The sequence below is a fragment of the Amia ocellicauda genome, chromosome 8 (genome assembly GCF_036373705.1).
Source record: "Amia ocellicauda isolate fAmiCal2 chromosome 8, fAmiCal2.hap1, whole genome shotgun sequence".
Taxonomy (NCBI): domain Eukaryota; kingdom Metazoa; phylum Chordata; class Actinopteri; order Amiiformes; family Amiidae; genus Amia; species Amia ocellicauda.
Window position 1 is genome coordinate 44,021,608 of NC_089857.1, and position 27,676 is coordinate 44,049,283.

Genomic DNA, 27,676 nt, shown 5'->3' on the forward strand with positions numbered 1-27,676 from the left:
GGAGATTCCTCACATTAATGCATTAATGTCCTTATTAGCTAACATGCCAAGAATATATCTGATAAGAAATAAACATGTATCCGAGGTATTTAAACACCTCTCAGAGATTGCCCTGAAAAGTCTTTGGAGTAGGAAGAGTTTAAAGCACTGAAACACTGGGTCTTCTAATTCTCACCTTCCCCCTGTCACCAGTCACAGTTTTTGTATTCTTAAATGTGTTTCTTTTCTTCTTAAATATTTCCACATATTACAAAAGAACAATCCTCACATTGGTATGGATTATATAATGCACACCCCGAATGAGTTACAGGATGACTGAGATGTATAAATCAAATCGTTTTTTGGACAGTTACAAATCTCTGCATGTTGAAAGGCTTTTTAAATCACAGAGAGAGACGTATTACTCACGTGATATAAATCTCATGAAGGAATTGTGCTCCAAGTCGCTGTTTAATCATTGTTTCAGTTCAGAGAAGCGAGGGTTTGGTTGCCAATTCTGTTTACCTGTTGAGACTAAACTCCTCTGATTTTTTTTCTCTGAATCTGTGAATCATCTGCCCGTCTGAATCGCCTTGATTGTTAAAGCAAGGACTGTTTGCTCAGTTACAGGGAACTGCGATGTGCCGAGAGCCTTGATCCTCTCATTTACAGCTCCGCTCAGATTTCTGTGCTTCCAAAACCGATGTCTTCTTACATTTATTATATAATAGCAAGGTGTTATTATTTTCATTATTACTATTATTATTCCTTTCAACTCAATATGAACCATTGCAAGATGGTATAAAATGCAGTGTAGCTTGAATAGGTTTTGCAGACACTGTATGTAAACAACAGGGGAAAAAAGGGCAAGCATGGCCTGAAAATGTGGCTTTCCTCCTGAACCAAAAATCATAAGAAACACAAGAACAGAAATCCAATATTGAGGGTGTTTGCACCACATTGTAGCAATGCAGAAAATCCACTCCCAGATTTCAAAACCGAGCTCAATACAATTTAACCCTGAAGAGATTCCAAGTCCGTGGAACATATAAATTCACCACACACACCAACACACGTGTGGCATTACTAGTCTGCGATTCTGCGATAAACCATCCATGCAGAAGCAAAGCCATTTTTCTAGACAGCGCTGCTCGCTCTCTCTGGGGGAGTCTGGTATGCACAGATGCGTGACCTTTCGGCTGTCCTGAAAGGCAGACTCAAAGAGACCAGGTTGCTAAGTGACTTCACTGCACAAACATCTCCGAGACGCACCGTGCCTAGCAATCGCCAGACCCAGGACGAAGTTCCCCGCTCTCTTTTCAAACCGACGTACATTCCTTTTTTATGACTTAATCTTATCTCCGTTTTATTTGATTGAACTTATTTCATTCATTCAGCCCTCAGTTTCTGCCACCCTCTCCTTTGGCTCCCTCCGGCTCGTTGGAAGACTATTCATGTCTAGTGTGGAAAAAGTATTAAAAAAAGTATAGCTTAAGGAGCAATATTCATTAAACTAAACTAATCCCCCCCAAATTTCAAACACTTCAGCAACATTTCAAGGCTTGTGTCTCCTCACACCATTAAGACATACAGACAGGTGACAAATTAAAGGAAAAGCCTGAAAAAATGAGTGGAGGAACATAAAGAATGCAGATGCCTCCAAACAGGTGTACTGCATGATACAATTAAGCAAATAACATCCTCTCATGCTCTGTGGCATGTATACAAATGCTGAGCAGGTCAAGTTGACCTCGATTTTTGATCAAGATGGCAAGAGGAAAGGATCTCAGTGACTTTGAAAGAGGGGTCATTATTGGGGCACCAATGGCAGGAGCTTCAGTCACACAGACGCTCAACTGGCTCGTGTTCTGGACAAGTGGGCGAGTGTATGTGTGGGACACCAAGACAACGGGACAGGCCTGACTGCTGGACCGGAGGCTCTGTTATGCTGTGGGGGGCATTTTCCTGGCATGGTTTGGGTCCACTTGTCCCCTTAGAGGGAAGGGTCACTACAAATCATGACAAAGTTATTCTGAATGATCACCTTTATTCTGTGGTGACACATTTCTCTCCTGATGGGAGTGGTCTCTTCCAGGATGACAATGCCCATCCACAGAGCACGAGGGTCACTGAATGGTGTGATGAGTATGAAAATGATGCGACTCATATGCTATTGAACATCTATGGGAGATTGTGGACCGATGTGTTAGACAGCGCTCTCCACCACCATCATCAAAACCCCAAATGAGGGAATATCTTTTGGAAGAATGGTGTCCATCCCTCCAGTAGAGTCCAGAGACTCGGAGAATCTGTGCCAAGATAATGCACCGCTTAGAATACATTTCAACAGTTTGTGCAAGTGTGTTTGTCATTGTCTTCTGGGAATATTCATTTCGCCCCAATAAGATTCGGTAACCTCAGTGGACAAAACTGTCTAATTTAGTGAAACGTGAAAAACACATCATTGCTATGAAACAGATGCATCAGTACACAGATGGCAATCTCCTCGCCTGATTTAAATATCCTGTACAAACACAGTACAAAATGACTCTTTGATTAAATATGTTTTACACCGCATCTATTTCACTCTTTCAATCCCATAGCCTACTTGCTAAAACCAAACCCTATTTTCAGACTAAACCTTTCAAATCATCTTAATCAGCTGCAGTATATATGCACAAGGCTTCGTTTTTTTAAAATGAGCAGCTTTAAGCAGAGGCAAAGCGACACATCTGTGACACAAACTGGAGCAGAGGTGGTGGTTTGGGCAAGTATCTATTTATTTGTAACTAAGTAGGTATAAACCTTTAATGTTAACAACTGTGGTCAATTCATTAGGCAAATAAAAGGCTTTACCATTACAGCATGGAATATGATGGGCTGTATGATCTACTGAGAAATCCCACTTTTTAGGATTGGATTATTTGTTTATTTATTTAATAGTTTCCCACAAATGTCCACCCCATTTCCTAAGACATATTTGATTTCCTGCTTTTGTATTAGTTGTGTATTCACCTGAATAAATTAATGCAGTGCCAGTGAAGCAGCGGTTTGGGCCCATTTGGCGGCGGCACTAAGACTATTTATTATGTGATGCTCATATTTAATCCAGATTGCTGTTGTGGTGTTTTAGGCGTCTGGCTGCGGGATTCGCCGGCTTGTGTAGGAAACAAGAAATAAACAGAGGATAATGAAGTAAGCAACAGCTTTATTTGCAGGAAGCAGGTTTACAGGCAGATCTCTCTCCCCCCATCTCTCTCTCTCACTTTCTCTTTGCCAGGGGCACCCCTATTTATCCCCTCAGTACAGATGTAGCTTAATATACCCAACTCACAGCAATACATATTTTATAAGGTGAAAATAAAATCTCACACATTCCCTGACATCGAATTATTGTTAAATAAAAAAGTATTTAACAAAGTAACAGAAATTAAATAAAGAAACAGAAGTCAAAGCAGTGCTGTTAAACCAACTTTCTCTGTGTTTTGATAATTTTAAAATTATTTCTGTGTAATGTAGTGATTTTTAAATATTCTGAAGTTTTATACAATAATTATTTATCAACTTGCTGGTCTGGGATATTCCAGTCATTCAGAGTAACCGGAGTGTCTCAAGGATGCTAATATTTGGTTAAAGGCTTACATAGTTACATGTCCCCGTATGTTTACTATCTTATTTATGAACTGTACTCTTCTTGATTCTTATCACATATAGATTATACATTTACAGCCCTGGCTCCAGCTTTTCATACCTGAGCGGACGGGAGGGCAATGAGACATATATCCATCCATCTATCCATCCATTCATCCACCCATACAGTAAGTTTTGTCATACTCTTGCCTTTGCATTAATAGCACTTGTATTGTTTCTTTTGATTTCCCCTATGCTCCCTCTCCCTCAGCTCTTAACTTTGACTTCACATCTTGTCTGCACTCATCAGCTTTTACAATCTAGGATGTAAGACCTTATATAGTGCTTATTGTATCTCCTATACACTTGTGTAAACTGTGAATTTGTAAAATGTATTATGCCTGAACTGCACTGTATTATTGCACTTTGTATTGCCTGGACAAGGGTGTCTGCTAATAAATAAATAATAATAATAATGAAGTCTCAAGCTACTCAAGTTTTCATAAGTTCAATGCAATATATGTAATGTTGTGATTTAAAACCCACTGCATTGTAGTGAGCCAACCTCACCGGCGCTCCCAGTCATGCAACATGCAATGACAGCACGCATGGCGCCCCTGCCCCGTGTCTAGTGACGCGCCCGCCGCTCAGCCGCCCTTTTATATAACCAGCTCAGCGCGCGACCCCTCTGACGCGCTCCGGCTCCCGCCCAGCCAATCGCCGCGCTCCCTGTCTCTGTCTGACGGCCCGGGCCAATCAGCGCACAGGGCAAGTCGCGCTCCCCTCTCCCGATTGGATCCGCCACCGCCGGCGCCGTCCAATCGGAGTCGGCGGCGGCAGGAGGCAGGTGAGCCGGGGACGGTCGGGCTGGCCTGTCCGGGCGCTGATTGGCTGCGCCGCGCCGCTCCAGACGCGCCGGTTCTTGCCGAGTAAGCAGTCTGGCTCTGCGGCGGCGCAAGCGGCGGCTCTGGCTGCGGGCCAGGCAGCACCAGAATTAGCTCATTGTTAGGATATACAGTGCAGAGCCAGTCCGCTCCAACCCAGCCTTGGGGAGGGAGGCTTTTTCCGAGGGCTGCACTCTGCCTTCTCCTTCCCTGTTTGCAGCGGTGTACCCCGGCTCTGCGTGCATGTAGGGCAGCAGGAGGCGGCGCGGCTGGTCGGTCTGTAAGTACAGCGACTAGTGCAACAGTGCGGGTCCGGCGGCGCCGCGGCTCGCTCGCTCGCTCTCGCTTTGCGGTTGTGTTTTGTGGCAGCGAAGGGCGCTAATGCGGGTCGTGTCTCCGGCATTTGCCGCGGAATGACTTCATGCTCGGGGAAGACCTCCCGAAAGTCACCGCAAGGGCTGCTAAAATGGAGCGAGGGTCCTTTGTTCTGTCGGTCTGCTCCCAGGCGCAGAGACCGCCTGTAGTCTTGAGCTGGACTTGCCTGGCATTTAACGGGCATTTTTTTAATTGATGCAGGGACATTAATGATGATGATGATGACTGGAAATCCGAGAACACGTACAGCAAGCCTCCAGTTAAAATGTATGAAGTGATGCAGTGTTTAACAATGGCATTGAGCGCATAATGTGGCACGGCGCTCTGGTCCCTGTACAGCAGTGCCGCCGGCGCGGTGCCGTACTTGTCCTTAAACGACCGTCAGTGCCGGAGACGAGCCCATTGTCCCACGACCCGCCGCGCCTGCGTGTCTGTCGTGCGCCCGCCTGAGCAGGTCGTGCGTGTGCGTGTGCGTGTGCGTGTGTCAGACGTGTCGTGTGTGTTTTTGGAGAGACCGGTACGTGTTGCGGGGGGTCGCCGTGTCCTAAATTGAGACGCACAGACGGATGACGTCACGCACCAGGCTGCCCGCTCGCGTGCGCTGGCGTCTCGTCTCGAGCCCGTTGCGTGCCGTCGCGAGGGGGGTGGGTGTGCGGGGGGGGGGTGTGTGGGGTGTGTGGGGGGGGTGTGGGGGTGCAGGCTGTGCGGGGGGGGGGGTGTGTGGGGCTGTGCGGGGGGTGTGGGGATGTGTGGGGGTGCAGGCTGTGCGGGGGGGGGGTGTGTGGGGATGTGCGGGGGGTGTGGGGATGTGTGGGGGTGCAGGCTGTGCGGGGGGGGGGTGTGTGGGGATGTGCGGGGGGGGGTGTGGGGATGTGTGGGGGTGCAGGCTGTGCGGGGGGGGGGTGTGGGGATGTGTGGGGGTGCAGGCTGTGCGGTGACCCGTGTCTCTTCTGTGTCCTGCAGGGTGCTCGCCTTCAGAAGAGCAGCAGCGGTGCGCCAGTGTCCCAGCTGCTGATCATGGTAAGCGGGTCGCTGTTAAGCTAATGGGGGCAATTGTCCTCTCTCCTCCAGACAGAGAAGCGTGTGGCCCCTGTGTCGGATGCAGCTGGGATGGAGGAGAGCTGGGGAGCAGCTTTTGCCCTGAGCTCTGCTGCACATTTGCACACGTTATCGGGGCTCTGACCAGCGCTGTGCAGGACCTGTATTCCCAGAACAATGTACACATGTTCAACCTTCATCTTCATCATCATATATATATTTATACACGGGGACAGATACGCATACACACAATTCTATTCATGCATGAGAATCGTCAAATATGTGTATGCACACATACAAATAAATGAATATACATGCATTTATTTAAACATTTCTACATAATTGATTGTCTAGGTGAATGCATGTAGTGCATTTTTTATATATATTACAGGAACTATAGGCTCTAAAACAGTAGCTTGACCTTTCTTTAATGCAATGAAATGGAGAAGTTGGTCGGCACGTTGCTATACAGGATAACACAGTCGCTGAATGGCATTATTTATCGGACTGCACCTTTGATGGGTTCTTTCACCACTGTCGAGTCTTAATTTAGTTGGACATAAAGCCCATTTATTCTGTGACAGCAGATACCTCGGTAAGGGAAGCCAGAGCAGGGATATAGTTTCCTGCTGTGCACGGTTTATTCTGAGATATTTGGCTGGTTTGCCGAGACATTGAAAGACTTGAAGCATTTCTAGGAAGGAAAATGTAATGGCAACACCATTTGACTGCACATTGGCCATAATAAATCTGATGGATGTACCTGGTATCACATTTATTGTGTCTGAACCTGACTGCCAGAGCTGAGAAATGGGAATTAATTTATATTCATGTCCCCTAGATAATAGAATAGAATAACGTCTGGCCCCAAGGTGGTGTAAGAGCCTCTGCTCTAGAAACCACCCCGCCACACCCACTGCAATAAAACGACGAAAGGAAAGGTGAAAAAAGACAACCGCTTGATCTATTGCCTGCTGCGTGCCCGATCACATCCAGTATTATTATTTTTTTAGCAGTGTAGATATAGTACAAGGTTGAGAGAGAGCAGTGCCTTGCAAAAGTATCAGACCCTTCCTGTTGTGTCCCATTTTGTGAAGTTACAAAATTATGCATAATGAACTGAATGCTAAATCTGAAGACTTTTAAAGGTAAAAAAGAAAGGTGTTGATGTCAGAAGTATTCAGACCCCTCAACTCAAATATTCAGTGCAATTACAGCTGCTTTCTGGGCCACTCAAGGACATTCACTTTCTTATTCTTCAGCGTGGCTTTGACCTTGTGCTTTGGATCATTTTCCACTGGAAGGTGACTTTTTGCCCCAGTTTTAAGTCTCTATCAGACTGAAACAGGTTCTCCTCTAGTATCTGCCTATATTCTGCTCCATCCTTCAGTCCTAATAACAAGATTTCCAGTCCGTGCTCAGGAGAAGCCGCCCCACAGCATGACGCTGCCCCGCCAGGCGGGACTGTAGACATGGTGTCGACTGGGAGACGTTCTGTGTTGGGTCTGTGCCAAACCCAATGCATTTAGTCTGAAAAGTTCTGACCAAGTTCTGAACACATTCTGCCACATTTTTGCAGGATCACTCAGGTGCTTTGTGGCAAACTGCAAGCTTTGAGACGCTTATTTTTAGTATTGGCTTTCTTCTTGCCAGTTCAGACTTCTGCCATACAGACTAGTTCTGTGAAATGTTCTGGATATTGTAGACTGGAGCACATTTTCTCCCATCTCTGCTGTTGAACTGTGAAGCTCTTTCAGAGTGTCCTCCATGCCTGGCTGCTCAGTCTGGAGGGACGGCCTGATATAGGCAGTGTGTGGGTGCTACAACGCACCTTCCACTTCTTAATGATTGAGTGGACTGAGCTCACAGGGATATTCAGAGGCTATCATTGTTTTCTACCCTTTTCCTGATCTGTGCTTTTCAATGACTTTTCAAGCTCCTTGGTCTTCATCCTTGGGTCTTTGCTTGACATCCCCACCTCAGGAAACTTTAAAGCAATAAAATGGGAAACTGTGAGAGTGTTTGAATACTTTTGCTAGGCAGTGCATCTATGTATGCGTGTGTGTGTGTATATATATATTATATACACACACTGCATAAACTATAAAGTCATGCGTGCATTTGACAAGGATTGCACTTGCTGGATTAATTTTCTTTAAAACAGCCGAGCTCTGGGTCACACTCTCGTTCACGGTATATAATTACAGACTGAGAAATTGACCTTTTCTGAGCCGTGTGAGGCAGGGCTGCAGGAACGGTACTCTGAGGGTGTAGTCTAGTCGGTTTAGAGGTGTGAGTGGCCTGGGGCCTGTGAACCAAGTGTCACACTAAGATGACAAAGAGACAATGCACATTGGGCATCTCCTGTGACTCCTGTTGGAGGTGCCTGAAAGCCCAGTTCTGGAATAAGTGGTGCTTCTCAATATCTGAGAGCAGCATCGAGCGTTGTGAGGGAGCAAGTGCTGAAAGTAAGGACCATGCCTGCTTCGGTTAAGTATTTACTAATTATTTATTCATTTATGACTCGCACTACAATACTCGGTCATTCACAGGGAGTGCATTGTTGATTAAAAGTTCACACACCAATGTCTTAAGTCAGTCCAGTCAACGTGAATCCATGACCGCTTTCTGTAGTCCGTCGGTGGGCATCAAGGGCATCAAGCTGGGAAAGGATATCGTTCATAAGTCAAAGTTCCCAGCAGTGATATTAAGAGTGACGAGAACCCACTTCATACTGTCCAAGAGCCCGATTGGTTCCAGTCGGTGCTGGTTTCTGCTCGGTTTCTGCTCTGGTGCAGCTGAATAAACGCCCCGTTGTAACGCAGGTCCCGCTACGCTGTGCGTTTCGGAGTTCACTCGGTTCAGAGGCCTCGGATGGCAGGCTTTAAAAAACGACCTTCATTGACTCCTAACTTGGAGCGCGTCCAAACTCCAGTCACAAAGCTGCAACAGACGGGTTCCTAGCAGGTGTCGGGCCCGCTGTAACGTCCATCTGCATTTCAGCTCCAAAATATCCCTGAGAAGTGGGAGCGTCCGCTGTACAGGCAGGGAAATACGACACCCCCGCCCCCCCAAGTCCCGCACACCGGACGAGAGTGGAGGGAACGTGGGCTCGCGACTGTGCGGACCTCCTGATCCTGCGCAGTTTTAAACATGCCTTGTGCGGAGACATCTGGACGGGGGTTGGAGTCAATTATATCAACGTTGGGGAATATGTGTTTTTGCTGACTTGTGTGAAAATGTCTCAACTTGTGATCGCAGAGAGAGCGCACCAACATACTTTTCTCATTTGCTAACTTCTGTCCTCGTGTGGCTGTTGCAAATGTTTTCCAGTCTCCCTGCCAAGTGACTCTCTTCGCATTTAAGTTCATTTTATTTTGTTTTTGTAAGTCAGTTTTCTTGTTCAATCCCTTGTAGGTGAAAAAGAAGATGCTATACTTCATTATTGATAACCAAAGACCAACATGTAATTGGATATCTTAGGGAACATTTGTGGATCCAAATATGAATATTACACACATTGCTTCCTCTTTAATCTCCTGTATGCATCTCTTTTTGGGTCTAAAGCAACAGAGTTTGACACCAGGATGTAAAACAATATCATATTTTAAGCTCATCTGTCCACCACTGCCAGCTCATGAAAATGCACGGCAGTGAGAAAATGACTTAAAATGCACAGCAAGGCCCTGTGACTCTATATATCAGACACGCTGCAGTACGTGTGGGGAAACGGGAAATACAGAATTAGGTGTTCTGCAGGTGATTCCGTGCATTCTATTTCAGTGCACTTTGTTACATTTGTATTCTGTTTCTAACCCTTTTGACAGACACCAGCTTCGGGATGAGACTGAGACCAGCAGCCACGATGGGGCTTCTCCGGAGGTAAATACTTCTCACTCGGGTGTCCGAAGTGCAAGTTCACAGCAGGCCGAGAACTGAGCCTCCCGACTGCAGGGCCGGCGCTGAGCAAACGCCTCCTGCGATGTGACGCTAGCACGGCCGTCTGTTCGGGGTTTATTCTGCAGTCATGTAATGGTGGAAAAACACTCTCTCGCTCCCTGTCTCTCACACACACACAAACACTCTCTCTCTCATACCATCACACTCTCCCTCTCTCTCTCTCTCACGCGCGCGCGCGCGCACACACACACACACACACACACACACACACACACACACACACACACACACACACACACACACACACACACACAACGCTCTCGCAATTTTTTCAATTTTCAACTTAAGGTGCTTTATTGGCATGACAAACAGATTTGTATTGCCAAAGAAATTGAGCATACATGTATGGAAAATAATAAATAATATCATTATAAATCACAATACAAAATTAAATAAAATATAAATTCTATTTTATACACAGAAAATTAAAAAATATTTTATATTTACTATTGGGTGGGCATTTATTATTTTATTTAAAAAATGTGTCCTTTATTTGGGCATATTTACCTCAGTGCAGGAGAAGGTGCATCTCTGTGTCCACCTCTCCTGTCTCTGTGACCACAGCACCGTCCCTCTCTGTGTCCACCTCTCCTGTCTCTGTGACCACAGCACCGTCCCTCTCTGTGTCCACCTCTCCTGTCTCTCAGTGACCACAGCACCGTCCCTCTCTGTGTCCACCTCTCCTGTCTCTCAGTGACCACAGCACCGTCCCTCTCTGTGTCCACCTCTCCTCTCTCAGTGACCACAGCACCGTCCCTCTCTATGTCCACCTCTCCTGTCTCTCAATGACCACAGCACCGTCCCTCTCTGTGTCCACCTCTCTGGGCAGTCAGCTTTGCCTGTGTCGGCCAGTCTCTCTGGCCAGGCTGTGGTCTCTGCTGGGGTGGATTCTCTGTTTAGGGCCCGATAGTGATCCAGTTTAGTTTCATTGTTCCAATGATCCAGAGAGGAAGTTTTGGTTATCTTTATAATGTGGTTGATTGGGGGCAGGTACGCAGTGCAGACCTGAGGCTGGTCTCTGCTTGCAGTATTAGTTGGGGTCAGTGCCGTGAGCTCCTCCTGCTCATGCACTGACAGATGAGGAATTGGGAGAGATTCAGACCCCTCAAATGGATTGCTTATTCAGGCGTTTGAATTATCCATTTTTGGGAAAATATTTCCTTTGTTGTTTCAAGTGCTCCACAGTGTCAGCTTTCATACTCTCATGCTACTGCATCTTGTTTTTATTGAGAAATTCTTGCAATGTTGGAAAGCAGTCAATTATATTGCTCTGTAAGCATGAAGTTATCAATTAATAAGAAAATGTCTTCTCCTGTTGTTCGGGTAGGCAAGTGACAACAGAAGAGAAAATCTTCCTGCATGGTAGTTTCGTACATATACCGAACATCAACCAAAAGATTAGCCAGGCTACCTACATCCGTGGACTCGTCTAGCTGCAGTGAACTGGGAATAGACATTTTCAGCCATATCATCAGTGCAGCGCGACACACTATCTTCGGAGAGGGAATGGTATCAAGTTTTCGTTTTTTCCAGCTTTTTCCCTCAACATGCACCTCACCATGTCTTTTGCAGCAGGCACAGTTAAATCTTCTGCAGCCGTGTGTGGTTTCCCTGTTTTAGCCACTCGATAACTCACTAGATATGGAGCTCGAAGTGCATTTATATTTCCAGTGTAAGAATTGTATTGCATTGCATCATTTTTTTGCTGGTTTTCAACTCTTCCAGTTTGTTAAAAAACAAAAAAAAACCTGAGCCGATTTGTCTTTCAATTGGTTGTTTTTAGTTTCCAGATGCCAGCGAAGAAGAGACAATTTAAGACTATTATTTGATCAAACTTCTCAGCATACGACACACTGAGGCTGAGGATATCCAGTGTCCCCAGTCCATGTAAATTCAATGTAACTTTAGTCATACTTGCGTTTTTTGATGCCCTTTCGTTGTCCTGCTCTGTCGCACACTGCGCAGTTTGAACTTGTAAATCGAGCGTGGTATGCTCTGCAGTCGCACCTACAGCCAGCAGCTGCAGTGGAAGCAGCAGGGACTGTGGTTGCCCTGCTCTCCTGCTGACCCCCATGTGCTCCATCCTTTGTGAATATACCAGTCTTTAGCCAACCATCCATAATTGTACTCTTAAAAACTCTTTAACTTTCACATCAGGCCTACAGTGCATAGCAGCCTGTAAAAATTGTTAAATAAGTCTGCAATACAGATCTTCGGCTTTTAATTGGTCATACATTGTGGACTTTGAAATGAACCAATGATTGGGTAATTGCAAAAACAAGGCTTCTCGATTGGCTGGTACAAACACACATAGAGGAGGGATTAGAGCTTCACCAAGCAGGCCTGCCAGTTGTTACCCTGATATATTTAAATATGGCTTATGTTAAAAACAGGGCTAATAGAATATGTAAATTAGTCGTGTGTGCACTGAATATTGGTAGTCAGCAGACAATTGAAACATTCATCAACGCATCTGAAGTTTATAGAAAAGAGATTAAACATTGATTAGATAGTCAAATTATAGTAAATACAATGCATTGTCCGCCATTATGGATTTTTTCTAGCGTAGCCCCTGAAGAGAGCTTGCGTACCCTCGTACAGCTCGTTGATGTAGATGTTGAACAGCGTTGGGCTCAGACTGCAGCCCTGAGAGAAGAACTTTTATTGCCAATTTTCACTGCACATTTGTTTTCAGTGTACATTGATTTTATAATATCATAGACTTTAACCCCCATACCACTTTGGAGAATTCTGTAATAAAGTCCCTTGTGTCAAATGGAATCAAATGCCTTTTTGAAATCAATGAAACGGGCAAAGATTTTGCCTTTACTTTTTGGTGGATGAGTTTGTCTATGAGGGTGTGTTGGGTGTAGATATGATCTGTAGTGCGGGGATTTGGTAGAAATCCAATCTGACTCTGACTTTGGCACTGTGTGGTGAGGAAGGCCAGTATCCGGGGGTTGATGATGCTGCAGAACACCTTCCCCAGGTTGCTGCTCACATAGACTTACAAAATAAGAGCAATATAAAGTGCAATGATACAGTGCAGTTCAGGCATAATACATTTTACAAATTCACAGTTTACACAAGTGTATATGAGATGTATAGTAAACCGTTTATAATCCTAGAATGTAAAAGGGAGAGGGAGTGTAGGAGAAATCGGAATAAACAATACGAGTGCTAGTAATGCAAAGGCAAGAGTATGACAAAATGTTGTATAAGTGCAATCTTACATGAGCTTTCTAGATAACTCCTGTAGGGTGATTGGAGCATCATTTGTGTTTTGATTATTTTTAATTGATTGTTCAAGTAATTTCAGTAGTTTCAGTTTGTTTGTGTGTCAGATCATTTTGTTGGATATTTGTATAAATGTTTTCAAAATACATTTTACAAATGGTTCCATTTTGAATTGTCGGTTCTTGTTTTGTTGAATTTAAATTGTTCCACATTTCCCAGAACTGGTTTTGGTCGACAGATTTCTGTGAGTGTTTCGTCTGCGTTTCTTTCTTTTTAAGGGTGTGTTTGTAGTGTTTCAGGGTCTCGCAGTACCGCTGGCGTAGGTCTGTGTCTGTGTTTTGATTGGACAGGTGCCTTAAATTTGTTCATATTGATTTACACTCATCAAACCATGTCTGTGTGTGTGTGTGATTCTGGCTTATCTTTTTCTTTGTCTTTAAGATTTGCCATTGTGGCTGCGATTTGAAATATTTTATTGATATAATTTATGGCCAGATTTAGTCCTGTCACATCAGGCTGGTACTGTGAGGAAAGTGTTAGTTATTTCTGTAGACCGGATTGCTCTGTTCAATTCCTCTGTGCTGTTAGGAGCCCATCTGTATGTTTGATTTAAGGTTGTACAGTCTGTGTGCTGCTGGCCTGTTCTTTTCAGGAGCACCGTGATTTGGTTGTGGTCTGACATAAGAACATAAGACAGTGTTAAATCGAGGGGAGGCCATCTGCCCCATCGTGCTCGTTTGGTGTCCATTAATAACTAAGTGATCCAAGGATCTTATCCAGTCTGTTTTTGAATGTTCCCACATTGTCTCGTCAGCCACATCACTGGGGAGTTTGTTCAGATTGTGACGCCTCTCTGTGTGAAGAAGTGTCTCCTGTTTTCTGTCTTGAATGTCTTGAAGTCCAATTTCCATTTGTGTCCCCGGGAGCGTGTGTCCCTGCTGATCTGGAAAAGCTCCTCTGGTTTGATGTGGTCAATACCTTTCATGATTTTGAAGACTTGGATCAAGTCCCCACGTAGTCTCCTCTGTTCCAGGGTGAAAAGGTTCAGGTCCTCAGTCTCTCAGTAGGACATTCCCTTCAGACCTGGAATAAGTCTGGTTGCTCTCCTCTGAACTGCCTCTAGAGCAGCGATATCTTTCTTGAAGTGTGGAGCCCAGAACTGTCCACAGTATCCAGATGAGCTCTAACTAGTGCATTGTACAGTCTGAACATCACTGCCCTTGTTCTCAATTCTACACTTTTGACAATATACCCCAGCATCCTGTTTGCCTTTTTTATTGCTTCCCCAAATTGACAGTGAATGCACTAATGAAGGAGGCGTTCATGTCAGTGAGGGCGTAGTCGACTACACTAGTCCCAAAAGCTGAGCAATATGTGAACTTCCCTAAAGAGTCCCCTCTGATCCTACCATTAAGGATGTGCAGGCCCAGGGCTTGGCAGAGATGCACTAACTCTCTCCCATTCTTGTTCACCGCCCCGTCGGGGTTGTTCCTCTGCACTGTAGTGGGGCCGAACAGTTTCCCTGCAGTTTCTGTGTGCCGATGCAGTCGTGCTCAGTGCCTGTCCTGGGCCTGGAAATGGCTGATCTCTGTGTGGAGGGTGTTAAAAACAAAAAAACAAAAAAAAAACTCCTCATTATAATAGGGGGATTCAGAGGTGGGGTGTATGGTGCACACGGGTATATATGGTTCTCACACTGGGCTATTCCCTTCTGAATTTGAAGCCATGTGTGTGTTGGGCCCTGTTTGACTGGGCTGATGTAGTTGGCCAGCTTGTCTCTGTACCACACTCCTCTCTGTACTCCCCCCAGAGTCCCTGCCGCGCCGCACTGTGCTCAGTTTAATTGAGGGCACAGTGACCTCCCTGTAGCCCAGGGGGCAGTGTGTGGGCACCTCTGCATGGCACCATGTCTCCAACAGAACTAACACATCTAACTCCTTAATGCTTTCAATGAATTCAGGGTCTGTGCTCTTCAGCCCGAAAGCCGAGGAGTTCAGGCCCCAAATGTTCCAGCAGCTGAATGTAAACTCATTTTATCTAACATTGTACTTAGTGGAATAAAATGCCTATCAACAATACAACTTTTTAATTTAAGGTTTCATTTAAACAAGAATTTCAAATATAGTAATATTACTTTTGGTTTTCACACTCTCTCTCTCCCTCTCTCTCACACACACACAATCTTTCTCTCTCCCTCTCTCTGTCTCTGTCTCACACTCACATACAATCTCTCACACAATGAATATAATGAATTTTGAAATCACCGAGGCATCCACCGGTACAGTAACTGACAGCGCACATATGTCCTGCCCGTCTGTACGACAGTGTGATCAATCTGTTGCCTCCCCGTGGGATGTGATCCGTTGTGAGAGAGTAGGATGCTATATACGGGGCCGTGTAGCTGCATTAATGCCATCCCCTGGGGAGAGGAGTATGAGCTGCCAGTCAGGCCTAGCTAAGTCAGCTGCTCACAAAGCATTACCTAAGTCTTAAAGCAATTATTTATTAATTACTACAAATACATAGATTTCCCCAAACATCTCAAATCAGAGGAACCTATTGGCCAGTTAAATGCAAACTCTCCAATAAAGGGTCAAATTAACAGCTTTTTTTATTTCTCCAAAACTTAAAATGTTTACTACAGCTATACCTTTACAGTTTATTAAATGTTAGATGAAGACTCTTCACACGCTCCAAGTTGCTTTCAACAGTGGGGGGAGGAGTGCTTTTCTTTTCAATCAATCAATCAGTTTAAATTTGTATAGTGCCCTTCACAGGGTAGCCACAGAGCCGACATTAAATAAAATAAACCAGTCGGCATGGAGGAGAGAAAACAAAAACTCTGGGTGCCTTTAGCTTCTTCAGTTTGTTAAGAACAGTTTGTAAGAAAAAATTTTCCCCAATATCACGCAAAGAAACTCAAATGGTGCGTTGGTGAGATTTTCATAGTATCAAGTTCCAGAAATGGCCCGTTTTTCGCTGAATCAGACAGCTGTGGCTCCTCTCCAGGTATCTCGCAAGCGTAGACCTGCTCCTGAAGAGCAGATGGCATCTTAGCAGGGAGCCCAGCTAAGATGACTTAGCTGGGCTCCCTGAGTGTCCTCAGCTCCACTGTAGCCCCTGTTCCCTGCATGGGAATGCGTGGAGATGGGGCCGTGGGTCCCACGGACTCCCGTGATGCAGGTGTCCCGTGTGCAGAGAGCCTTCCCATCCACGGTCATGTGGGGCGTCACCTCTCGGGCGCAAAGACAAACCCCTAATTCAAGAGGAGGATGGCTTGTGGAGCTGGAAGGAGCTCTGTGATACGATAGGTCTTGGACCGGGGCCCAGGCCCTGACCGAATCCCCACAACATCCTTGGTCTTAAATTAGTTGCAGACGCTGTGTTGTCTGGCTGGTGACAGAGGTCTTTATGCAGCCAGAGAAGCAGTTTAATGTGCTCTTTGTTACGCCGTGCTCCACTGCGGGTCAGGAGAGGCAACGATGTCCCTTCTGAAGGTTTTCCTCTTTTACCAAAACCGGGCATAAACATTCTTTGGCCAGCGCCCCTCACTTTTCTTTCTGTTTCTCTTGGAGTCCATCAAGTTATACTGTTTGCGTTAGTTTGCACATTTTAAATCATGTCTTACACCTCTAGTCTTCACGATGTTTCTTCAGTAAAACTATAACCCATCCCTGTTAGTTTTGTACTTTGTTTTTTAGTTTGTAGCTGCTGCCCCTAGAAATTGAGTATCGCTCAATTGAATGTTGTGTATTCGTTACACCAGGAAGTGAAGTCGTACAGATGCCCGAGTCTCCACAGCACTCAGTTTTTGCTCCGTAGGCTTGGTTTGATTCTGTGGATGGCGATGGTATGTTCCTCCCCGTCGTTTTCCATTTTAATGAGACAAGTAATTCACCGTGAAAATACAAACTTGGCTGGAAGTATTTCTTTTTAAACCTTTTTTCTTTTAACCTTGAGGGTTTCTATGGAAGACTCTGGTGGGAGGAACTTGTAAGCTGTTAACTCTTTTGCTGAAAGGACAACATTGTGCAGGAATGATGTGTTTTGCTCCTCTGCTCTTGGGGTAATTCTGTATGGGCGTCTGCAAGACGTTTCTACAAGGGGATCAGACTTTCAAAATGAGAGGCATGAGCAGAGGTGTAGAATTGTTTTAGTAAAATTAACATACTGTATTAGAACATAAGACAGTGTCCAATCGAGAGGAGCCCATTGGCCCCATCATGCTCGTTTGGTGTCCATTAATAACTAAGTGATCAAGGATCCTATCCAGTCTGTTTTTTAATGTTCCCACATTGTCTCTCCAGCCACATCGCTGGGGAGTTTGTTCAGATTGTGACGCCTCTCTGTGTGAAGAAGTGTCTCCTGTTTTCTGTCTTGAATGCCTTGAAGCCCAATTTCCATTTGTGTCCCCGGGTGCGTGTGTCCCTGCTGATCTGGAAAAGCTCCTCTGGTTTGATGTGGTCAATGCCTTTCATGATTTTGAAGACTTGGATCAAGTCCCCACGTAGTCTCCTCTGTTCCAGGGTGAAAAGGTTCAGTTCCTCAGTCTCTCAGTAGGACATTCCCTTCAGACCTGGAATAAGTCTGGTTGCTCTCCTCTGAACTGCCTCTAGAGCAGCGATATCTTTCTTGAAGTGTGGAGCCCAGAACTGTCCACAGTATCCAGATGAGCTCTAACTAGCGCATTGTACAGTCTGAACATTAACATATGGAATGGCCCATTGATTCACAATGGTTTTTCTCAACCTGAACCCTGACCGTACGCGTTTTCTCTTCTCTCTAAAGGGACGCCTGCAGGCTGCCCTCCCGGTTGAGGTCGAAGGGGATCCACGACACCAACTCTCCGCTCTGGCCTCCTGCTGTCGGCTGACCGGGGAAGAAAAGAAAAAAAAAAAAGAAAAAAAAAAAAAAGGAAATGTGTGTATATATATATATATATTACCTCCTATTTTTCCTGAATCATATATCTTCCATTTGTAATGATTTGGTGTGTGGGTATAGATGAGATCATAACAAAAATGGGACTTTATTTTCTCTTATTTTTTAAAGTATCATTATTAAACAAACGGAATAAATAACGTGTAGGTATGTCTGGGACTCTAAGCCTTGCTGATCGGTATTTATATTTCTTTCCGGAAACGTCAAATGACACAAAACAAATCAAGACAGACCTGGCAGATTTGAGCGACGGCAACATCGATACTGTGAGTCCATGTTTACAATCGCCACAGGGGGGCCGCGGACCCCGGTCACTGTTGAAGCAGCATGTCTTCCACTTCTCACCGTACATGCGTGACGGCTCAATACCTATCTATGTACACACTCTTGACAGGATTTTACTAAGGCTGAGAGTCCCCTCTTTCTGCTTATTAGATTTTACTTTTCTTTTTTGTTTGTTCGTTCGTTCGTTCGTTCGTTCGTTCGTTTGACTTTGCCAGTATAAACCCATATGTTAGCCATGTTCATGTTGATGTATAGAAGTAGTTGTAGAATTGCATTGTTTCCTTGTGGTAAGTGATTGAGATGCTGCCACGGATTTGAGACACTGATGAATGGTGCTATTTTGGACTTTATATCTGCTCCTTGGTAAGGTAGCTCTGATGGGTTATTATGATTATTATTTTGTTTTTGTTTTGTTGTTTTATTTTCATGTTCTGAGATGGTGTTGGCTCTTTGTCGTCTGGTTATTGTTACTTGGTCTGGATTGACTTGTTTTTCTGTCGTTTTCTGTGTGGCTTTCTCGCTGGGTACAGGACAAAGATGATCACATGCATGAGAGAGAGAAAAGGCAGAGAGGTTTACATCCGAGGGAGTTCTCTGGAGGGACAGGCAAGATTTGTATAGGGGGGAGCAATCACAAAACTGCAATCTTCAAATATTTTTACCTTTGAATGCCAAGATGCCAATTCAACGACCTGGTATGATTCCCTGACACTCGTTATGAAGGCTAAAATGGTCCAAACGCATCTACAAGCGCACGAATCCTGTTGAAAACAAATTAAACGCTTCCTTAAAACCGAATGAATGAGTGATGACTTATACTGTACAATCATCTGAGGTCCATAAAAACTTTGTCAGGGAACCAACCAGAGAGAGAGCATGCATTGACTTGATCTTTTCAAATGACCAAGATAGAGTCAGAGGGACACTAGTTAGAGAACCAATGGCAAATTGTGATTACAATATGGTTAGCTTTGAGGCATTCTTTCAAAAAACAAGGTCCAAGTCTAAAACAATGGTCTACAATTTTAGAAAAGCAAACCTTGAAGGTATGAGGCGGCACTTAGAAGAGGTAGACTGGAGCACATTGGATACAGAGTCAGTTGAAAATGGATGGGTATATTTTAAGAATATACTACTTGAGGCTCAGGAGAAATTTGTACCAAAACTTAGCAAATTTAGGACCAAAAAACATTGGCCAAAATGGTTTAATAGAGGTATGCAAAAAAATATCAAGAGAAAGAAAATGTTGTATAGCGCATACAAAAGGAATGGAGACGAAACAAAATGCATAGAATATGTTGACAACAACCAGTCCAGTCAAACCCTAAGAGAGATCAGGATAAATGAGGAGGAGGTACTAAAGGGACTAGCAGAATTAAAAACCAACAAATCACCTGGGCCAGATGGTATATTTCCAACAGTACTTAGGGAAATGATTTATAGGCCGCTAACTCAAATATTCCAAATGACACTTAGAACAGGGGATGTGCCAACTGACTGGAAGATGGCAAATGTCATACCAATCCACAAGAAAGGGCACAAAACTGAGCCAGGAAATTACAGACCAATCAGTCTCACCTGCATCACCTGTAAAATGAAAACCATATTCTTGGAGATAGTCAACATGGGTTTAGACGAGGCAGATCATGTCTTACTAATCTATTAGAGTTCTTTGAACATGCAACTGCAGCTGTAGATCATGTGAAAGCATATGATATGATATACTTAGATTTCCAAAAAGCTTTTGATAAGGTTCCACACCAAAGACTGATCCTCAGATTGGAAGCTGTAGGCATTCAGGGTAATGTAAGTAGATGGATTATGAACTGGTTGATGTCTAGGAAACAGAGGGTGTCGATTAGAGGAGTCGCTTCTAACTGGAGTGAGGTTGTTAGTGGAGTTCCACAGGGATCAGTACTAGGGCCTGTGCTTTTTCTAATCTATATTAATGATCTGGACTCTGGGATCGTTAGCAAACTTGTCAAATTTGCAGATGACACAAAAATAGGTGGCTCAGCAGATACAATCTCGGCAGCACAGGCTATTCAGAGGGACTGAGATAATATTCAGTTGTGGGCGACACCTGGCAGATGAAATTCAATGTGGACAAGTGCAAGGTATTACATGCAGGTAACAAAAATGTCCACTATAATTACACCATGGGAGGAATAGAACTAGATGAAGTAACGCATGAGAAAGACCTAGGAGTCTATGTGGACTGAACTGAACCCTTTCACCCTGGAACAGAGGAGACTATATTGGGACTTGATCCAAGTCTCCAACATCATGAAAGGCATCGACCACATCAAACCAGAGGAGCTTTTCCAGATCAGCAGGGACACACACACCCGGGGACACAAATGGAAATTGGGCTTCAAGGCATTCGAGACAGAAAACAGGAGACACTTCTTCACACAGAGAGGCGTCACAATCTGAACAAACTCCCCAGCGATGTGGCTGAAGAGACAATTTGGGAACATTCAAAAACAGACTGGATAGGATCCTTGATCACTTAGTTATTAATGGACACCAAACGAGCACGATGGGGCGAATGGGCTCCTCTCGATTGGACACTGTCTTATGTTCTTATGTAGCTTTAACAGAACCTAAACAAAAGGGACAATCCTTTCACTTGCCTCTTTTTAGATTCCTAACTATGCCAATATACTTGAATAATTTTGTACTAGGTCAAAGACTTTAAATATCCAGATATATCTCGGGAGGAAGAAGAAAAAAATACCAAAAAGCTTCAACTTTTGCGTTTACGAACATGTCACGTCTAACAGTATTTGCAGTTTTGTCTTTGCTTCCTGTTAATTCACATTAGCTGCCGTTCTCACATGGCAACAGACTGAAGGCCCACCTTTTGTTTTCTGACGCCTTTTGTTATTCCTTAACGGTGCAGACCTTCCCAGCTTGATCTTTCCTGTCCGAGTTTCTGATGATTAACAACTAATGCATGCACTTTCCTTTCGGTTTAGTCGATTTATATTTTTTTCTCTCTGCAAGTTGTCTTTTGGTTGTTGTTTTTATTTTTATTTTTAATGGTAGACTAGGAATGCCACCTATTTTGTATATAGCCAGTGAGTGTTAGGCAGATTCAGCATTTGAAAGTTGAGGTATATCTGCAACTGTGTATGGTTGATAATGCCAGCTTTTGTAACAATGTGATCTTTAATGATGCACTACAAGTATTCCGTGTAATTTTTTGGCTATTTTAGTAGTATTTCAATAAATATGCAAGCTCTTAATATCCAGCACTGTCCGTGTGTTTTTCTTATCTGCAGCCGGGGAGGCGTAATCGTTCCTTGCTGGTTTTTGATCCAGTGATTGATGTTTCGGTGGTTCTGTTCAGCGCCGTTTAAATTCCTTGCCTCATTAGTGGCTGTGGTAGAAATCGGGATTAGGTCCCAAATAAAATAAATTTTAAGGTTCCCGACTGAGCTGACATTAATTAACGTCACAAAAAAATGCCATGCAGCTTTGCACAATTTTGGAAGCTCGCTGGCGGGAGGCTGACGAGCCGAGGAGGAGGAAGCGTTCGACTCGCACCGAGCCACTTCTCACGGGGGCAAGAGCCGGGCCTAATCTTTTTCCTTTAAGACAGAAAAGCGGTAATATGTTTATTTATTCTAACTGTCTTTGGGCTGTTTGGAGTTTTTCCCTACAAAAACAAAATCCACATCTAAATGGGGAGCCTCCAGCTGGCTGCTGCGATGCAGGGCGGTGATGTCAGCGCCTGATGGTGAAACGTTGCCAGATTGTTTGCAGTTTTTGTTAGATTTCCCTTGACCCGTTTTCTGCTCTAATATGCTGCGTTAAATGTAGCCTATTTATTTAAGAATAAGTCTCCATCAATATGTGCAACACCAGCTAAATCCAGTATGTTGGTGTATCCATTCAAAGAGCGACGTATCCCTGCGCTGCTCTTGTGATTTGAGGTTATATTTGAGTCAAGGACAGAGCGCTCTGTGCTGTCATTGGTCAAAGCAGGGTGGGGGCGGGGTCTTACACCGGCCTATAGGCAGCTTTGTTGGACCAATATGTTCATGAGTTCCCAGGGTAATGACATAGGTCCCTCCTCTGGCTTGTATCCTCTTCCTCCGGAGCCCGGGTTTGCATTTGCTACCCGTTGTTTTCCAAATACCTCAAAGTAACATTCCCTAGAAGAAGGGAAAAAAGGGAGTTCCTACAGCCTATCCTGCTTATACTGATGATTTGCAACCCGTGGCCTTGTATGGTTAATCATTTCCATACACAACACAATACTTAGTGTGTTTTTCTGTTTTTGCCCTAACGCAGATTTTGAAAACCACTCATTTGAAAAACAAAAGTTCTGTATGCAAATTGAATGCAATCCTTCCAGTAACTCAATATAATTCAATCCTAAAACTCCTACGGAAACTACGATGAAACTAACGAATTGTTGAGTCACTGAAGACCATAGGAAAATAAGAACTATCGTAAGCGTTTTAATTTGTAATGCTCAATTAGACATTTTGTTCTTTTGCATTTCCTCCGCTTCTGTTCTGTCGATTGGAGATGACAGTGAAGTGAAACTCACATTGTAAGAAACTCCGCTGTCTGGTCACACCACGTACTGCGGCACGGTAACTATTTCACCACGCAAGCAGAGGAGGAAAAATCCCAATATTAGACTTAGGTTTTCCATGCTTTGTCACAATTAAAACAAATTAACAACAGAACATTTAACGTTAGTTTTTTCCTCAGGCTTGCTAAAACCCACATATTGTGAGCATTTCTGCTTGCACAGTCGAACTCTGACTTGGAAACGTGCCAGATTGGCAATGCCCGAGACTGTCGTGCCAAAAACAAGCGGCTGCCAGTATTTGCACTTCGGGGAATAAGCTACCAGGGGCGATTGTCTTTCCTGCAGTCCCCCCGTCCCCTAAAAAAACAAAAGAAGTATGCACCTGCACCCTATCGCCTGAATGAATTTAAAAGGATGCCAATGGCTTCCGGTTGCTGCAGATCTACTGATTCTCAGCTGGAGGAAAGTGGCACCCTTTTACACAGCAGCCCCATCTCCAGCATGTACAAGACAAGGTACATGCATGTAAAAGTGTGTGTGCATGCGTGTGCTTGCACGTGTCTAATTGTCCCCTTTCAAAACGTTGAAACGCAATGTCTATAGCTCCAGCCTTCGGGGATACGATTCCTCATCTGGGGCAGGTGTGGACAGCGTGGGTTCAGCCCCGGTCCATGCAGGCAAAGCATCTCTCCTTCGTGTCTTCACATCTGTGCAGCATGTTTACTGTGTAGACCCAGGCTTCTGTCAGCATGTCTAACAAATCTAAAAATCACTTTCTGCCACTGCCATGTAATGGGTTTTATTCGTGAACACTACGCACTCCATTTTCCATCTGAAAGGCAGGAATAATCTGGAGAATAAACCCAGCGGCGGTTTTAATCATTCGGTCACTGAAAAGCAGACCCTCCAAGCAGACGTTCAGTTTGCTCCGCTCCTGTCTGCAAACGTGTGTTTTAAGTCTTTGAAATGCAAAGGGAAACACAAAGCCCAATTAAGAGTCTTTAGCAGAAATAGGCAAACAGTTGACTTGTTTTGGTAAGACGTAAGATTGTTCCCAGCTGGGGAAGAGTATCCTCTTGTTGTGCAAAAAATAAATCAGATTGGAGTGATGCAATGGTTTCGTGGTGCTTGGCAAGTCTTTTTAAATCTGGTACAGGGAGCAGATGTATACGGTTAAAACACTTGTGCAGGGCACAGACTGAGCTGAAGAATCACAGACCTCTTATTCTGGGCTGGACTTCAGCAAACATCATGGCGATCGCTTCACATTAGGAGAAGAAAAGAATGAGGGAAGACAGCCGTGCTCCGACAGGGCCGGGGCACCGCAGGCAGAGAAGGGGGTTTCTGCTTGGTTTGCAAAAGAGGCCCCCTTCACGTCGCCAGACAGAAGGAGCCGCGGCAGGCCCTGCGTACAGCGCCAGGGCAATGTGTGATCAATGGGGTCCAGAGTACCGCAGCGAGACCTGGGCAAGGGTATATACATACACAGACAGTGAGAGAAGGGGGCAGTACTTGTTCATTATCCTTCCGATGTAAATAAACGATGAGCTTTTTGTTCCCACATCCCAGGGCTTGTAGTCGGCCGGGTTCATTGCTCTCCAGAGGACATAACTGTGCAATTATTCATCCTGGGAAATCACATTTTTGGAATAATTCACGTTGGTATGTATTTTGCAATCTGCTCTCTCCCACTGACTGAACTATGCACAGTGTGAATCTGGGCTCTCATTGTTTACTACAGCAATATTCAACCCTGGCATGTAAATTGTGTATGGATCTCTGGAAGCTATGTAAATAAATAGTCCTTCTTTGTGTGGGTGTCTAACTTTACAATCGGACACACCCGGAGCGGTTTCTATCACTGACACACTGTTAAAAGGTTTTAAAATACATATCCTGGGTTCAGAGGAATGTACTGCGCTGCCTTAAACCTCGTCTCATACATAAAAACACACCTATCTAAGTAAAGGATTCAGTCATATAGGATTCTGCAAAATACACTTGTTCCGCACAAGAGCATTTACAATGATGGAGAGCCTCCAATATACGCCAAGTGTGACACGCTTTCAGTTACAAATGTCAACTGTGAGTGGAAATCGATGAACGTGCTCTTTTTTTATTTATTTCAGTCGTCATTTTGTTATGGCTTTCTCGAGGCGTAGATGCTTATTATTTGTTGAGGTGACTTCACACACAGACAGGCAAACAAGGCGCTGTCTGCTTTTTATGTTAATTCTCTAAACGTGGGGTGCTCAGGAAAGGTGACAGAAGTGTAATATGACCACTACCACACGCGAAATGTTTGATTCCTGACTTCCTAACTCCTCAGTAATTCATCAGATGCCGATGAGACACCTGCGTCAGGGGCGGCTGGTGTTTGGAGACCTTGTGGACATACTGTGGGTTCAGGAGAGTTTCTGTAAAACCTGCATTTCATCTTTCTCTCACCAGTGTTTTTCTAGTTGGTTCCCACACTGCAGATAGGAGACATGTCATATATAACATATCATCTGTTGTGCATCTGTGTGTCTTCCCCTCATGGAAGATTTGCACCCAGAACAGGGGGAATCGGAGGCCCCTACAGGATTGTGGTCCCCCAGGACTGGAGCTGGGCCCCTCTGAACCGTGTGCCCTTAAACTGTGGTCCGACAACCTGGCTGTGACTCCGCTTCACAACCCGTTTCTGTGAGTATCTCTTGGAAATGGCCTTGAACTTGGAAGAGCCGGCGAGCCGGCGAGGCGCTGCACAGGACCGCTTGTTATTTTCTACCATGGGGCTTAAGATCAGGGTGCTGTGAGAAATAAATCAAAATGTCCACAAGAAAACATCAGTGCTAAGCAGCGTGGGAAAGACTGAGGTCTGCTGGGATCCGTCTCTGTGCCTTGTTTTTTTTTAAATACTGTGAGAGAAAGTCAGAATCATACATTCAGACATTAGGTGCAGATTTTGTCTTAAGGTTACACTTTCAGTGAGCTAACTTCACTCATGGTAGTCAAATGGTTGTCAGATCTTCCCTCGTGAAGGCTCTTGCCAATATGTCTGACCTACGTAGCAAAGCACTAATGTTATCAAAATGGCAGAATGGATTTGGGCTCAATGGAGGGAGCGTGAGAGAAAGACGGGGAAACTCTTATAACTAACTTTTCTTTTCTCTATTTGCCTTCTTCATGTGTTTGTGTTTTCTGAAGTTGTCAAGTCTTGTCAGGAACAGGAAAACTCTCCTGTTTACACAGAGGCAGTTGCTACCAAGTGTCGCCTTTTTTCACTACATAGCTCGAGTAAACAGGAAATGTTTTAGAAGAAAAACAAAACTGCAGCTGGAGAGGGAGTCTCACATACTATATTGTCAGAAGAATGAATGTTCATATTAGAGTTACTAGGACACAGTGAATGAACAGCAGCACAATAAGTAACATTATCTTTTGAACTTGGACTTCCAGCTGTGTATAGATTAACTGATCCGTCTTTGTTATTGGTACCACACCTGATGAATGTTCACCACAGGAGTGTTGCCCAGTTTGGCAGTTTCCCTGCAGTTTTATCAACAGTTTAACCATGTGTGTACTGTAGCTTTACTGTAGCGAGAGGATCCGGGGGGGAACACATTCATATCTCTGCCAAATAATACCTTTACCACTTCAAAGTCCAAACTGATAGTAACATAAGTACTTCTAAGCCAACATCCCAAAACGAAGACTACATAACAGGCACACCGACTCAGACACTTAATCAAAAACACACACACGGCACCTTCCCCAATCAGAGGAGGGAGACACAGAGGGCAGTGTGACTTCTCAGTGACTCTTTGAGCTATCCAGTGCAAATAAAGATTATTCCACAAGCGAGTGTGCCAGAAAGCCTAGCCCATCCTGTGCCAGGTGTTTTCATATCTGAGATATATTTCAGTGTTAAAGAGTGAAGCTGCTGCCGATAGACGCTCATTAATCCCTCTCTCTTTAAAGACACAATTATCTAACTGACTGCTGTGGTAACTGGGTTTTATATATCAAGGGAATGAATTACTGTGACAGAAGAATGTCAGGCTTTGGCACCTAGTAGAGAGAGGCAACTCATTTCCAAGCTGCTCTATCTTGGTAGAGTGCCGCGCAAACGCTGTCCTGCTGTGTAAATGGTAAGTGGTGCAAATCAAAGACAGATTTATTTGATTTATGTTTGTTTTTTTTCTCTTCTGTGAAGAAATGCTTTGTTGGTGTTAAGCCCTCGTTTGTTCTGCGTTCTACCAATTATATGACTTCCCTGCCCAGTGTCACTTCATGACAATACTAACTTACTGTCTACTATTAATATGAATAATTCAGCAGAACAGTGAATGTGAAACGGGCTGCACTTGCATTTCTGCAGTGGAAGCAGGGCTGGGAGAGCAACGCCTCTGTACTCCTCTGATGTCCTTTAAAGATGCTTCCAAGCTGCAGTTCAGGCTGTGTCTGGGCCTACACTCCATTTAAAGCACTTTCCATCACGCCTGTCCCAGTACTGTTTCTCATATATCAAGAAGCTCAAACTTGGTCACAAATAAACTTTGTAGCACAACAGAGACCTGGAACACGTGACCAAACAGTTTATGGTGCATAAAATCGACCTTCTTAATTGGCCTTCACAATCTCCTGATGTTAATCTGATATAAAGTTATCTTCCCATCTTCTATGTGTTTGACTTCTAGTTTTTTTTTCCATCTCTTAGGGTCCATTCAGTGGCTTCCTTTGTCCATCTCTGATCTGTTCTTCTCACAGTGTGTCTGGCCCCTTGCCATCGTAACACTTTAACTCTTTCAAT

The 27,676-nt window shown here is 44.4% G+C and overlaps 1 long non-coding RNA gene across 1 annotated transcript; it reads left to right on the plus strand.

The window, feature by feature from the left end:
- Positions 1 to 4,518: 4,518 nt before the first annotated feature.
- Positions 4,519 to 21,586, plus strand: LOC136755150 (uncharacterized). The gene is made up of 4 exons (XR_010817628.1): positions 4,519 to 4,773; positions 5,832 to 5,888; positions 9,734 to 9,788; positions 17,892 to 21,586. It is a non-coding gene; the product is annotated as an uncharacterized LOC136755150 (long non-coding RNA).
- The last annotated feature ends 6,090 nt before the right edge of the window (positions 21,587 to 27,676 follow it).